At 35.8% G+C, this 12,889-nt stretch overlaps 1 long non-coding RNA gene across 8 annotated transcripts in view; it reads left to right on the forward strand.

Moving 5' to 3' along the window:
* Positions 1-12,889, forward strand: part of LOC109456613 (uncharacterized) — a 311,202-nt gene that overhangs the window by 153,176 nt on the left and 145,137 nt on the right. For all 8 annotated transcript variants that reach the window (XR_016019085.1, XR_016019083.1, XR_012498221.2 and 5 more), the window contains one exon: positions 9,748-9,812. This is a non-coding gene — a long non-coding RNA (uncharacterized LOC109456613). The remainder of the gene's footprint in view (positions 1-9,747; positions 9,813-12,889) is intronic.

The following is a 12,889-nucleotide window of genomic DNA, read 5'->3' on the forward strand; positions in this document are numbered from 1 at the left end:
TATTGCCAACATTGTCATTTGGGCCATGCTTCACATATCAGTATAAAGATGTCTTTATTTATACACAGAGAATGGTAACTTAATTGGAGAAGCTCTAAATAGAAAGCCACACTAGCATTTTTATTTTACAATGTAGTATTTTACCCACAACAATTGCATTGCTTTGTTACAAGTCTGAAACACTAGCAGTATTCTTCAGGAAGTGTGCTGTAGCTCATCAGTTTGATTTTTATTTTCAATTACAATTTATTTTTGACATTACCTGTCCAATTCAAAGTGAGATGTTAGTAAGGGATCTTTCCTGTTGGTTTGCTTTCTGAAAAGACATTGCATTCCTTTTCAATCCAAAGCTTTGTAAATCTGCTGTTACTATTTTACGTATATGACCTGAGCTATTAGTAGACTCTAATGGGATGGCTTTGTGTTTTCCTCTTATGTGGCCTGTGTCCACTCTTCCGCCACAATCACTATTACCAAGCCCTGAAGAGGCTCTATTTCTAAACCTTGCTACTTCAAAGGAGCCGAAAATCTCAAGGGATATTTGCACTAAACAGTAGTTCTTGATCTACACTGCATATCACAATGTTCCTGAGAGCTCTTAAAAGATATGGATGCCAGGGTTCCATGTGCAGAGATTCTGATTTAATTGGTATGGGGAGTGTCCTGATCACAGTTATTTTATAAGAGATCACTGGATGACTCTCTGGTTAAAAAATCACTACTATAGTGTCTCCGGCCCCCACCCCCAATCACTGCTACATCAACTTTGTATGAGTTGCAACATTATTTGGCAATAGATCTCAGGCGTTTTCAGGAACCGGAAGAGAAACTTAGCCAACGTGGCTGTCAGACAATGTGTTTAAGTAAATATCAATGGTGGCTACTTGCAACTATTGTTGCAACAGACTATCAAGAGTACCCTAGGAGTACAAAAAGAGATGAAAGTTCAGGCAGAAAGAATTGGGAAGGGACTTTGGGCAGAGGAGCTGGCTGATTTTAGAGGAAGTGGAAACTTTAGCAAAGTAAGTGTTGCAATGGAGGGATGAACATGCTTGAAGATATCATTGCTTGGAGGATAAGAAAGGGATGGATTCATGTTTTGATGTGGAAAAGCACGTGGGCTAAAATCAGTAGGATAAAATCCATACTCACCCTACTATTGTCTCAATGTGCATATAAAATAGTGAAAAATGACATAATTAACTGATGTGTGATCCTTGAGTCATATAGACTCAGTCTTAGTTTTTTTCAGATGTAGAGAGAATCTAAAATTTTGTACTTGAATGCATAAATTTTGGAGTTGATGCTGGACATTTTAAGTGTCATTGTTATTTAATCCCATTTTATAAATGGAAATAATGAGGCACAGGAACGTTAAACAGGTTGCTCAGGTTTCAAATATTATAAGGTAGCAAAGCAGGCAGAAAAATTACTAAAATTTTGACACTTTGATTTTATAATCTATAAAATAATTATGTTGAGACAGGTGGGCTCTAGTATATATTTCAATTCCAAAAGGAAGGTCTATAACTCCTTAAGTTTTATTTCTCTTTCAAGAAATTTAAAAAATCACCCTCTTGATATTTTATCTAAAACAAGATCAGAATATTGTTCTTTAAAATTTGGAGCATTTGCTTGTTCGTAATTTCCTAAAAAGTCATCCTTTTCTCATTATTATATGAACACTATCAATGCTGGTTTGGGGGTAACTGCCAGTGGCTCCTGTGTGATTTCTTGACCTGTAATCGGCTCTTCTCTGCTTTTTTGTTTGTTTGTTTGTTTCCATTGCTGTTGTTCTTTCATTTTGAAGATCACCCTGTTTCTTAAAAAGATAGAACAAAAGATCATTTGAGTACTTCTCCAGCTACTTTCCTAACTTCTAAAGAGACTATGTATATATATATATATATACATATACATATATATATGTATATATATATATAATTAAAGATTTTTAGTGTAAGGGGCGAGGGCGGTGGTAGATGAGGGTACAGGGGATCAAGTATATGGTGATGGAAAGAGAACTGACTCTGGGTGGTGAACACATAATGTGATGTATAGATGACGTATTACAGAATTGTACACCTGAAATCTATGTAACTTTACTAACAAGAGACAATTTTTATAGATGACAGATGTATCTATTACATTTGTACCTTATTTCAAAAAAGATTTGGTACGTTTCTTTTAAAGCATTGTTTACCGTGTCATCTGACATTATTTCGATAGGTTTATACTAAACTTTTATATATTTTTTCTTAATGCTATGAACCTTTAAAAAATATCATTTGGGTATGTTGTTTTAAAAACTTTGAGATCAATAGCTTTTAGAGATTATTACACAACAAAAGAGAAGGGTCTTTGATCTTCTTAGAGGTTAGTGCTAAGAGCTGATAAAAGTGTGTATTTTGACATTTTTGATATTTGGAAATAACGTTTCACACATTTGCCATTGCTATCTAGCAGACATGTCATTAATACTATTTATGTGCCTACTTTATAGCAAAGTCCTTAGAAACTTTTTGCATTCATTAAGCATTAAAATTCCAAAGACCAAAGTAGATGGGATACATTGTTCTCACCTTATAATCAAACAAATTGAGACATGGAAAGTTAAGTGACCTTTCTAACCCCAAAGCTTTTGGGGTCATTTCAACATTTTCAGAACAAGGAAACAAACTATTAGTAATGACTTCTAAATGTATTAAATTGAGGATATGTACACTATCATGTTCTGAAACTCATTGTTAGAACTACAAACATAATATAAAAGTAGATGGGGAAAAAAATAAACAAAGAGACCTTGAGAACCAAGGTTGACTTGGTCATTTTCTTGATGTTTTGTGATATGAACTATAGATTCTATCTAAGAGGGGTATTAAGTTTCCTGCCCTCTAAAACTCATTTACAATGTCAATACTGTGGTTGTTGTTTTATAATTTCCAAAATAAGATTTTTCTGAAACTATTTTTTAATACGTAGAGGTTTTATAAAGACTTTTTGAAAAACTATATGTAATATACAGTTGCACAGTTCCTTTCTAAATTTTGTAACATATTTGGAACATGTTAGTAAAATGCTAAGTACTCCCCTAATAATGAATGCTTTATTTGAAAGGTAAACATGACTGCTGATAAGTCTCATTTATATAAGATTATCTAATAAACTAGCTTGCATGAATTTTCACCTCCTTTGCTAACTGTGGAACCAAATGTCCCCTCACTGTATGGACAAGCCTATGATATGCAATTAGGTCAGTCTTACTGCTATTATTTACAGCGCTCTCATCTATGTGGGTGGCTTTATATTTACTTACAACTTCCCCTTTTCTAAATGCAACAACTGTATTCCTGGGTAGAAGCCTCTTCATTACTTTCAAGAACAGGAAAGAATATATATGTGAATCATCTTACCTAATGTTCATAATCAGGCAGTGTTTTCATGTTAAATGTCAGAAGAGCAATTGATAATATTTGGAGTAAACATGTCTGGGAGATGAAGAAAGGGTGCCTTCTGCAATGCTACTAGTTTTCTATTTGTAATCTTGGGTGCTTATTATGCTTTGTGAAATTGATCAATCTGTATACATATGAATTATAAGTATTCTATATGTATTTATATGCTATTTAACATTTTATTTTAAAAAGAGCTAAAGGTTAGCTATAACTAAGGAAGAAGAAAAAAAAAAAAACTTAAAGAAAAAGTTCAAGGATTACTTGGAGAGACACAGTTAATAGAACAATAGGGATTTAAAACAAGGATAAAACCACAGTACATAACATCATCCAGCAGTAGAAAGAGATGATTCCATCACTAAAGGCAGGTTTAAGAAACTCAGTAATGCATATCTCTTCTGAGGTCAAAACTTTCAAGTTACAGTCAAAGAAGCCAGGCATACAAACACCTGGCCTATATGGAAGGTTAGTCAAGTCACCACTCCACCTTGATTCAGATTGCTTTAAACTTGGTATATTACTGAAATGACAAATAGGGAATGCAAAGAATATATAAGATAAAAAGTACTAATCAGTGATTGCAGAATCCTACTAGAGTTCTAATTTCTTAGAACACTATGCTCAAATTAAATGATCTTAGTAACCTCTTCTGAAGTAAGAAATCTACCGGAACAGCAGACCCCTAAAACATTGGCCCAGGTACTGTGGACCTAGAGGGAGCTGGCTTCATAGCCTGCTGTCCAGTTTTCACCCCGTCCCTAAACTCCTGGGGCCAGCTAAGTCTTCTAACTGGCTGAAGTAAAAGGCACATACCTTTCTGGAACTACACAAGTACATATTTATATTTAGGTTAGACCATGAAAGTGCATCTTTTCCTCCCAAAGTTTCCAGAGCTGATAGAAAATCCTTCTCTACCCATATCAGACAGCTATAAGGAAGTCTTCATTAAAGGCAGTTTTGCATCAGTCATTCTCAGGAGATGTTAGTGGTCTTGAGAGGAAATGATATGCGGATGTGTGGGGACAGAGCCCCAAAGAGCAGTTTCCAGGCTCTCGGCCTCACATAGAAAGCTGCTGGCTCAGGTAGTAAATGGCCATCAACTGTGATTGGATGGCCATCAGCTGTCGCTAGTTGGCCATCAGCTGTAACCAGTGAACCATTGGCCACTAATATAACTGCCGTGGCTACGCCAGCAGAAAATGGGGGCTAGCAAGAAGATGGTGGCTGAGCCTGCAAGCGGTGCAGTGAGGGTTGAGAATTGTGTGGCTCCTGTTTCCTGTGTCTCTAACCCAGCCGCCAGTAAGAATATAGTAATATGACTCCCTCATCTATGGCTCCGTGGGTGTTCCTTTTTGGCCTCACCGTATCCTGCGTTCTTGTGTGGGGAGCAGGAGCAGAGACCCTGCACGCCTCCTCGCACGACAAATGGTGCAGCGAGTAGGGTCTCCCGCATGACAAATGGCACAACGAGCAGGGTACGGTGCCGGCCAAAGCTCCCCGAAGGGCGGTGGAGCAGTTTGTGTGTACGAATACTCAGTCTCAGGAAGACCAGGAGGAACAGCTGCTGGAGAGCTGCACCCCCGTGGAGGGGTGGGAGGACGTGGACGGTTCTCCCACCAGCACAGGAAAAGCCATGCAGCTGCTGGAGAGATGGAGCCCCGTGGAGAGGTGGAAAGGTGTAGACGGTTCTCCAACCAGCACAGGCCGGAGAAAGCAAAGGTCGTTGCAGCCCTGTGGGCCGGGAAGTTCCTGCTCAGGCAGCCCGGATGCAGGACTTGTCCCAGGAGGAAAGGCTTGCTGAGTCCTCCGTGGGAGATGAGGGTGAGGTCAAGGTTGTCCCTCACCCCCAGGACAGCCCTTGCGAATGACTATGGACTATGGGGAATTGCCTTCCATCCCTAATTTAATGGACCGCTTGACTGTTTGTTTGGGAACATACCACCATATAGTGGAACTGGGGGATATTTGCTTTTGTGTCTTGACTGGTCACCATTGAGAACATGTAAGCACCTTGACTGTGAGTCACTGTTGTTCCAGCAGGGTACCCTGAGAGGCCCAGAAAGAGTGGCAGTGCCCTGAGAAACCCTGACTGTGTCCGGGAAGACAGGTAGTACCCTAAGAAGCCCAGGAAGTCTGGCTGTGCCCAGAAGTACTGGTGGTGCCCTGAGAAACCCTGGCTGTGCCCAGAGAGCCTGGCTGTGTCCAGGATATTGCATTCACCTCCAGGCTCCTCCCTTGCAGAAGACGCTTGTCACGTAGATTGTGAGGTGAGAGCCTGTAGGGGTGGAGTGTGAGGACAGAACCCCAAAAAGCAGTTTCCAGGCTCTCGGCCTCACAAAGAAAGCTGCTGGCTCAGGTAGTAAATGGCCATCAACTGTGATTGGATGGCCATCAGCTGTGGCTGGTTGGCCGTCAGCTGTAACCAGTGAGCCATTGGCCACTAATATAACTGCCGTGGCTAAGCTAGCAAAAAAATGGTGGCTAGCAAGAAGATGGTGGTTGAGCCTGCAAGTGGTACAGTGAGGGTTGAGAATTGTGTGGCTCCTGTTTCCTGTGTCTCCAACCCAGCTGCCAGCGAGAATATAGTGGTATGACTCCCCTGTCTATGGCTCCGTGGGTGTTCCTTTTCGGCCTCACCGTATCCTGCGTTCTTATGTGGGGAGCGGGAGCAGAGACCCCGCAGGCCTCCCTGCACGACAGGATGTAAGGAACATATCTGATGTTATGGTGCAGGAGTTACGTGATGAAAAATATTAAGGAGTAAAAGTTGCTTCTCAGCAATATTTTCGTAGAAGTGCAATTTGGGGACTCACAACGCTGAACTTGAGATGCACATATGAATTAGATAGACTCCTGATTTCTGATTCTGTCATTTGGAGGTGAAACCAGAGAGATGACTTTGTGGATTACATGAAAGGATTGCTCTCCTAAATTAATTTGCTCAGTATTGCTTCCCAATGTTTGTTTTGGATGTGTAAAACCTATATTGATATCTGATGATGTGTTCACTAGAAGAGGGACACTTCCCAATCAAATTATTTCTGTGTTATCAGATGCTTCAAATATTGCATCAATTTTTGTGGAGTGCACTATTGTGACAAAAGCAATACTCCTAACGCATTAAGAAAATTGTAATGCATAAATGCACTTAGAATTGGTTGTGCTGTATACATAATGCACTACTGCAAGTAAAAAAAGTGACACTAGTACTGTAATTAAAATATACTCGTAAGGTGTCCTTGCCAAATTCTCACTTATTTTTGTGTCTACAGTTGAAATGCCAAACTAACATTTTAAAAATACTAATCTTCATTTAAAAAAAAAATACTCTACAATATCTCTATTTGCTATCTTGAATCATTTTGATTTTAGAAATATTTCAGCACTTGAAGAATTATTTGGTAAATCAACCTGTTGTCTACAATGTCATTACACTTTTTTTTTGTCAATGAGTTTTCTAAGCTTTGTTATATGTTGTTAAAATCAGGCCTCAGAAATATTTTATCAAATTATTTAATATATAAAGTCCCAAGAACTTCATATTGTCAAAGTTATTTAAAATAAAGCTTGTAAACCAATGAACATTAATACTTACCCTAACAAAAGCAAGGTACAAACTAAACTTTACTCAATTTAGTAACTAAATAAATCAGAGAATAGCTTATATATTAGCTTTAACTTTGAAATTCCAAAATTGTGGTTTAGAATATCTTAAATTGAGTAAGAAATTCTTAGATATAATTCTTATTTAAAAGGGATATATATATATATATATATATATATATATATATATACATCTTTTTTTTCTGAAAGAAAGTGAAAATGGGATAGCCTATAATTGTGTGTGTGTATATATATAGATAGATAGATATAGATATAGATATAGATATATAGATATATAGATATATAGATATCTATGAAGTTTGGGAAACAACATAAAGAGAAACAAAACATTTGGTGAGTTTTGTCCTGTGTAATATTTGTAGACGAAAAGTCGTGAGAAACAGAAAAAAAACTACATTCGACAATATTTGGACTGAAATGTTTGTGTATTTTAATAAGGAAAAATAGAATTGGAAATATCCTTTATTAAATAGAATTGTACCTGAGCTCACCAGTTTCCTCAGCACCTCTAGAAACAGCATTGCTCATTTAAAAATGTCATGTCCATAAAGAACAGTCAAACAAAGAAACAATTGCAAATATATATATAGATATAGATATAGATATAGATATATGAAATTCTACTAATTTTATAAAACTAGTACAGTAGATCAATTTTGGGGAAAAAATCTGGAAAAAGACCAGTGTTAGTGACTAAATATTAAAGGCAGAAGGCAGATATGGATAAAACACTGAAATCTGTGGATTGTCTAGACATACTGGATTTCCCGTGACAGTGCTGTAATTCACAGCAGTGGTCTTGGTGTAATATCCTGTTGCACTCTCAAAATAGCCCTAATGGAATGATAAATTATATTTCCACCATGAGCATATGTAAGACGTGTTGTGAATAATTATTCTGCAGATCTTAGTTTTAATCATTAATAAGAATATTAAGTTTTAAAAATTGCCTTGCCTGTGCCTGGCTACGGCTATTTCTATTTTTTACACAAGAATATGAATTTGACAAGTTAGCATTTTGCAGCTCTTTTCAATTGCAAAATGGTGGAGTTTAAGCAATATATTACATGGATCCACTTTCTGTCTGATAAGCCTCAAATTTAACAATCCGCTAATGATGAAAGCAGGGGGAAAAAAACGTAAAGAAACCAACCGCTAGAATTTAGAGACATACTGATTAGAAAAAGTGTATAAAGTTCAGCTAGAATTGTAAAAAGGCTCTTACCAATATCATAAATGAAAGTCACTGGCAAAAAAACAAAACAAAAACACCAAACCTTATAGATCGTTTCATATTTGTGTGCTTGTGTGTATGATCGTTATGTATGTTTTTATTCATAAATATTTTAATAAAGTATTCCTATTAAGATGGGACATACTTTTCCATAATTATTAATTAAAATCATGGTATCTCATACTATGCACCAAGGAGTCTTGGGCTCTTTTAGTTTGATTAAATAGAGAAGAATTACTTCTATGGATTTATAAATTTCATGGCAATTTGAAAAGATTGTTCAATTTAACTGTAAAATTAGTGAGTGTGTCTTGACAAATGCCTAGGACACTCAGCAGTTGATAAGTAGAAAACGGGTTCCATTTATTTTCTCAGTAGTTTCTCAAAGTAATGATACTATTATTCAGAACTCTAATTTGTATGTGTAATTACACATGCATTATATACTCTCTCATGCAGATTTTTTAACACAAAGTTCCTCAGGATTGCATTCTTACTCATAATTAAAAACAGAACTACTAAATTGATGGGAGTTAATAAAAGGTTTTCTTAAGGTTGGGTCATATTTTTATACCCTAGAAGATAAAGAATTAATTTCTGTCCTTTTTTAATATAATCAGATAAATTCTACAAAAGGTACATTTTTATTTTGGTGTTTTAAAAAATGTTATTTTAAAGCGAAGAGGTTATTTAGAACAATAACTCATGAATTTAGAATTTTGCAAAGCATGATGATATCCTTGAAATATAAAGCAGAAATAAAGATGAGGAGGGGAGGCAGGAGAAATTCAGTCTAAACTCATTCCATAAATTAAGGCTTTGAAAATAATAAAATCAGTTGCTGCCTATAAATATGCCAGTAGTTTGTTTGGTATAGACATATTACAAATATTTCAAAAATGCCTTTACCTTCTAGTCTTCGATGTATAATATGAAAACACTCATCAAAAAATTCCTCAGCTGACGTATAGATACCTACAATAATATGCACACTTACTATAAAATGATTTCTTTTGGAAGTTATACAGTAGGAAGTCATGGAACATAGATGCTAATACCTCAGAAATCACAAGTTATGTTTTTTTGTTGTTGTTATTTTGGTTAAATGAAAATGTTGCTACTTTTTGAATTTTAGTCTATAAATTTGGATGTGGAGGGAAAAAAACACACAAATATATTATATTAAGTACTGAAATAAATTAAATCCTGAGGACCTCTCCAATAGGCTGAGGGAAAGTTTAATTTCAGTAAATCAGACACTGTTCCCTACCCATTCCATTACTACTCGATGGCTGTGAGTAAAGCTGGTTGAATCTGTTGAAGTTCGGACTCTGGCCAGTTGTGGAAAACATAATGGAAACTTTTGTATTGGCTTAGAAATCATGTGCTTAGGATAAGACTTCATTGACCAGTCACCACTCTTTAACCCTGCAGGTGAATCTGCTCCATGCTGGAGGATATCACAGTCAGCTTCATGGAATAGCTCTCAGGCTTGGTGGGTAAGTCTGTCCACGTCACCCGTGGATGACTGTCTTCATCTTTTCAGCATTCTTAGGCAATTACAAATTAGAAGGAGATGCTTTAGCTACTTATTTGTTAAAAAATGGGGTTGGTGGTCTGTGCTTGAGGCAAGGGAATGAGAAAATAAGACTTGGCTAATTTGGAGCACATGAAGGAAAATCCCTCTTCTATAGTTGTTTCCACATTTACTTCCCTGCTATCCAGACTTATTTTTAAATTAAAATAATACAAGATTATACATAATTAACATTTGCATACTAACCAAATACGACCAGTACACCTGAAGTTCCATTGTGTTTCCAGATGCAATCTCCCTTTTCCACAACACAGGTAAGTTCTATCCTGAACGGGGTGATTCTTTTGTATATATCTTTAAACATACATGTAGTGTGACATGTTTTTAATGGAAACTTAATAGTAATATATTATGTGATTTTGTTGAAACTTGGCTCTAATAGTAGGAATAGGAGACAGCAATTATATATATATTTTTGAGAAATGTTGCTGCAATGGAAAGCAAATAAGTGATGCATGAGTATAGCTACTTGAGATACTGTGGGAAAAGAAACTTTTAATTAAGAGAGGAGAATTAACTTTTTTCTTAATGCTGAATAGAATTATATAGTAGAGTGTGAAAAAAAATGACAGAAAGAAAACACAGGCAAAAGACCAATAGAATCTTACTGGAATGAGGCCCGTGATAAAAAGAAAGTGTGAGATCTAGCACGCATAAGTTTAAGTATGAGTCAGGAAGGCAAAATACTCGTACATGAATAGATTGTCAGATTTTGGAAAATCCCTTCTGATTATATCAATTGTCCTAGAAAATTCAAAAACAATATTGATTATCAGAAAAGAATGGCGACCAGGAGGAATTATTGGGGGTTAAGGATAATGGAATTGTGAAAGGGATGTTAAAGAGAAAGGGATTACCGAAGTACACATGGTTGCTTGGTGGTGTTTTGGACTCACTGGATGTTTGTTGTTTTTATTTTTAAGTGATACCAATTATTGAGGTAGTATGTTTTTCTCTAGCTACATTTTGCTGCATTGATACAGTTTCAAAGTAGGGGAAACTTTAGATTAAATCAGTATTTTTTTTTTCCCCAGTTACATTACACAGTGAGAGGACGGTGGAGGGAGGAGGTCCAAAGATAAGGGAAGATGTGGTTTCTCAGAAAGAGTGATTGATTATGGAACGTATACTGTGCAAGCCAGAGAGCAAGAATGTCAGAGGAGTAAATAACAGTGAAAAGTTGATCAGCAAAAATTCAAATGTAGATTCCTGCTGTATCATTGGTGTCAGGATAAAAATAAGACAGCTGCAAAGATAGGCTGTTGAATAATAGGTGAATGCACAAAGGTGAGATAATGGATGGGTTGTAACCATTATTGTCTCTAGGATAGATTATTTTGCATATTTGGATATCTCTTCAATGAGTCCCCCATTTTTCTTTAGTCTCCAATCCTTTCAATTCTTCCCACAAGTGACAAATAATGTTCAAATAATATGCTATTTACTCAATAATTCTACTCAAATCCTTCTTTGTTTTCTCTTCCTTCCTTCTTTCCTCCCTTCCTTATTTCCACACCTTTCATGTAATCACTGCTAAATACACAACCACCACTTTAGAAAATTTGCTTACTTTCAGAACCACTATCATAATTGTACCAGGCCTATCTTCTTTGCATATATTCATACCTATTCGTTCAACACCAAAATCAACATGCTTCACTTTTAAGAATGATTCCTGCCCACTGCATAGTCTCTTATTTTCTCAAGACTCTTACACCAAGCCTTTGTTAGATCACCTTTTTCATAAGCTACGTTGTAAATATTCATTAAATGATATAAGTGAGCACACTTATTTTTTTAATTCTTAAACTATATTGTTAACTCAAGTGTATCTTTGATCCCTAGAAGAGCCTAACTCTACTTGGGGAATATAGATAAACCTTAAATGATTTGTTTGATAAGTGGCAGTATACCAGAAAACTCTAGAAGTAACAATGACAAAGCATTCTACTAATTTCTAATTTACAAGAATTTTTCTCTTTTGAGTACAGTCCATGCTTCATTGTGATTTTGATTATGATTAATTATAAGAACATTATGATGATGTCAACTTGTCAGCCAGCTAAAGAGCTAAACACAAAAATTTCCCTTTTTAGATGGGGTGTGGAGAATTATTCATTAATAAAAGAAATGAGAAGTGAGAAGTCCTTCCTCCCAGTAGTGTTGCTCATTTATTTATTTGGGGTATACAAATCACTTTCATCCTTCATAAACTTGTGCTAAATTCCAACAGTGACTACATAGGGAACCAGTAAATACTAATGTTTTCATGTAAGAGCAAACTGACTTTTGTTGTTCAGTCTGGAGAAGCTTTGAGCACTTCTTTTTTATCATTATTATTGCAATAGTTATTTGGACATAACCTGGAAAAAATTAGTGGCATGCATTTACACATTTTTACAACTCATTTTGATAATGATATGCTGCTTATTTGAGTTTTAGAGTAACTCATAACCTGATTACCTGTTTTCACTTTTATTCTTATTTATTGCCCTGTACTGTGTTATCTTATCCATATACATTTTTAATTCTTCTTTTTTCTTCAATTTCCTGAACCAATTCTACTCTCCTTCAAGACTTGTGCCCTTAAGACATTGTCATTAACCTCAGATATGGAACTTTGTCAAAAATACTGTCTACAATGGAAACAACTTTGTCATTTCATTAGAAAATGTGCAATCGTGTTCTGAAACTTTTCTTATTTTAACCTTCAAGGTTATTTTATATTTTGGGGGGATGGGGAGAGGCATAAATATTTTTTTCAGGATAGAATTGTACAGTTTCCTCTGCAAATAATTTCAACTTTGATTGCTGGAATGTACTTAAGTTGATAATTCTCTACAACAGCATTAATTACAATACAATTGGGAGGTTATAAAAGCTTCAGATTGGTGAGAATTTTTCAGAAGACTAAGCATTTTACAATCCACTCTCATCTTATTATATTTCCCTATTATTGTGACCATATAATTCCTGCTT

This window comes from Rhinolophus sinicus, chromosome 15, assembly GCF_057876585.1.
Source record: "Rhinolophus sinicus isolate RSI-liver-muscle chromosome 15, RSI-T2T, whole genome shotgun sequence".
Taxonomy (NCBI): domain Eukaryota; kingdom Metazoa; phylum Chordata; class Mammalia; order Chiroptera; family Rhinolophidae; genus Rhinolophus; species Rhinolophus sinicus.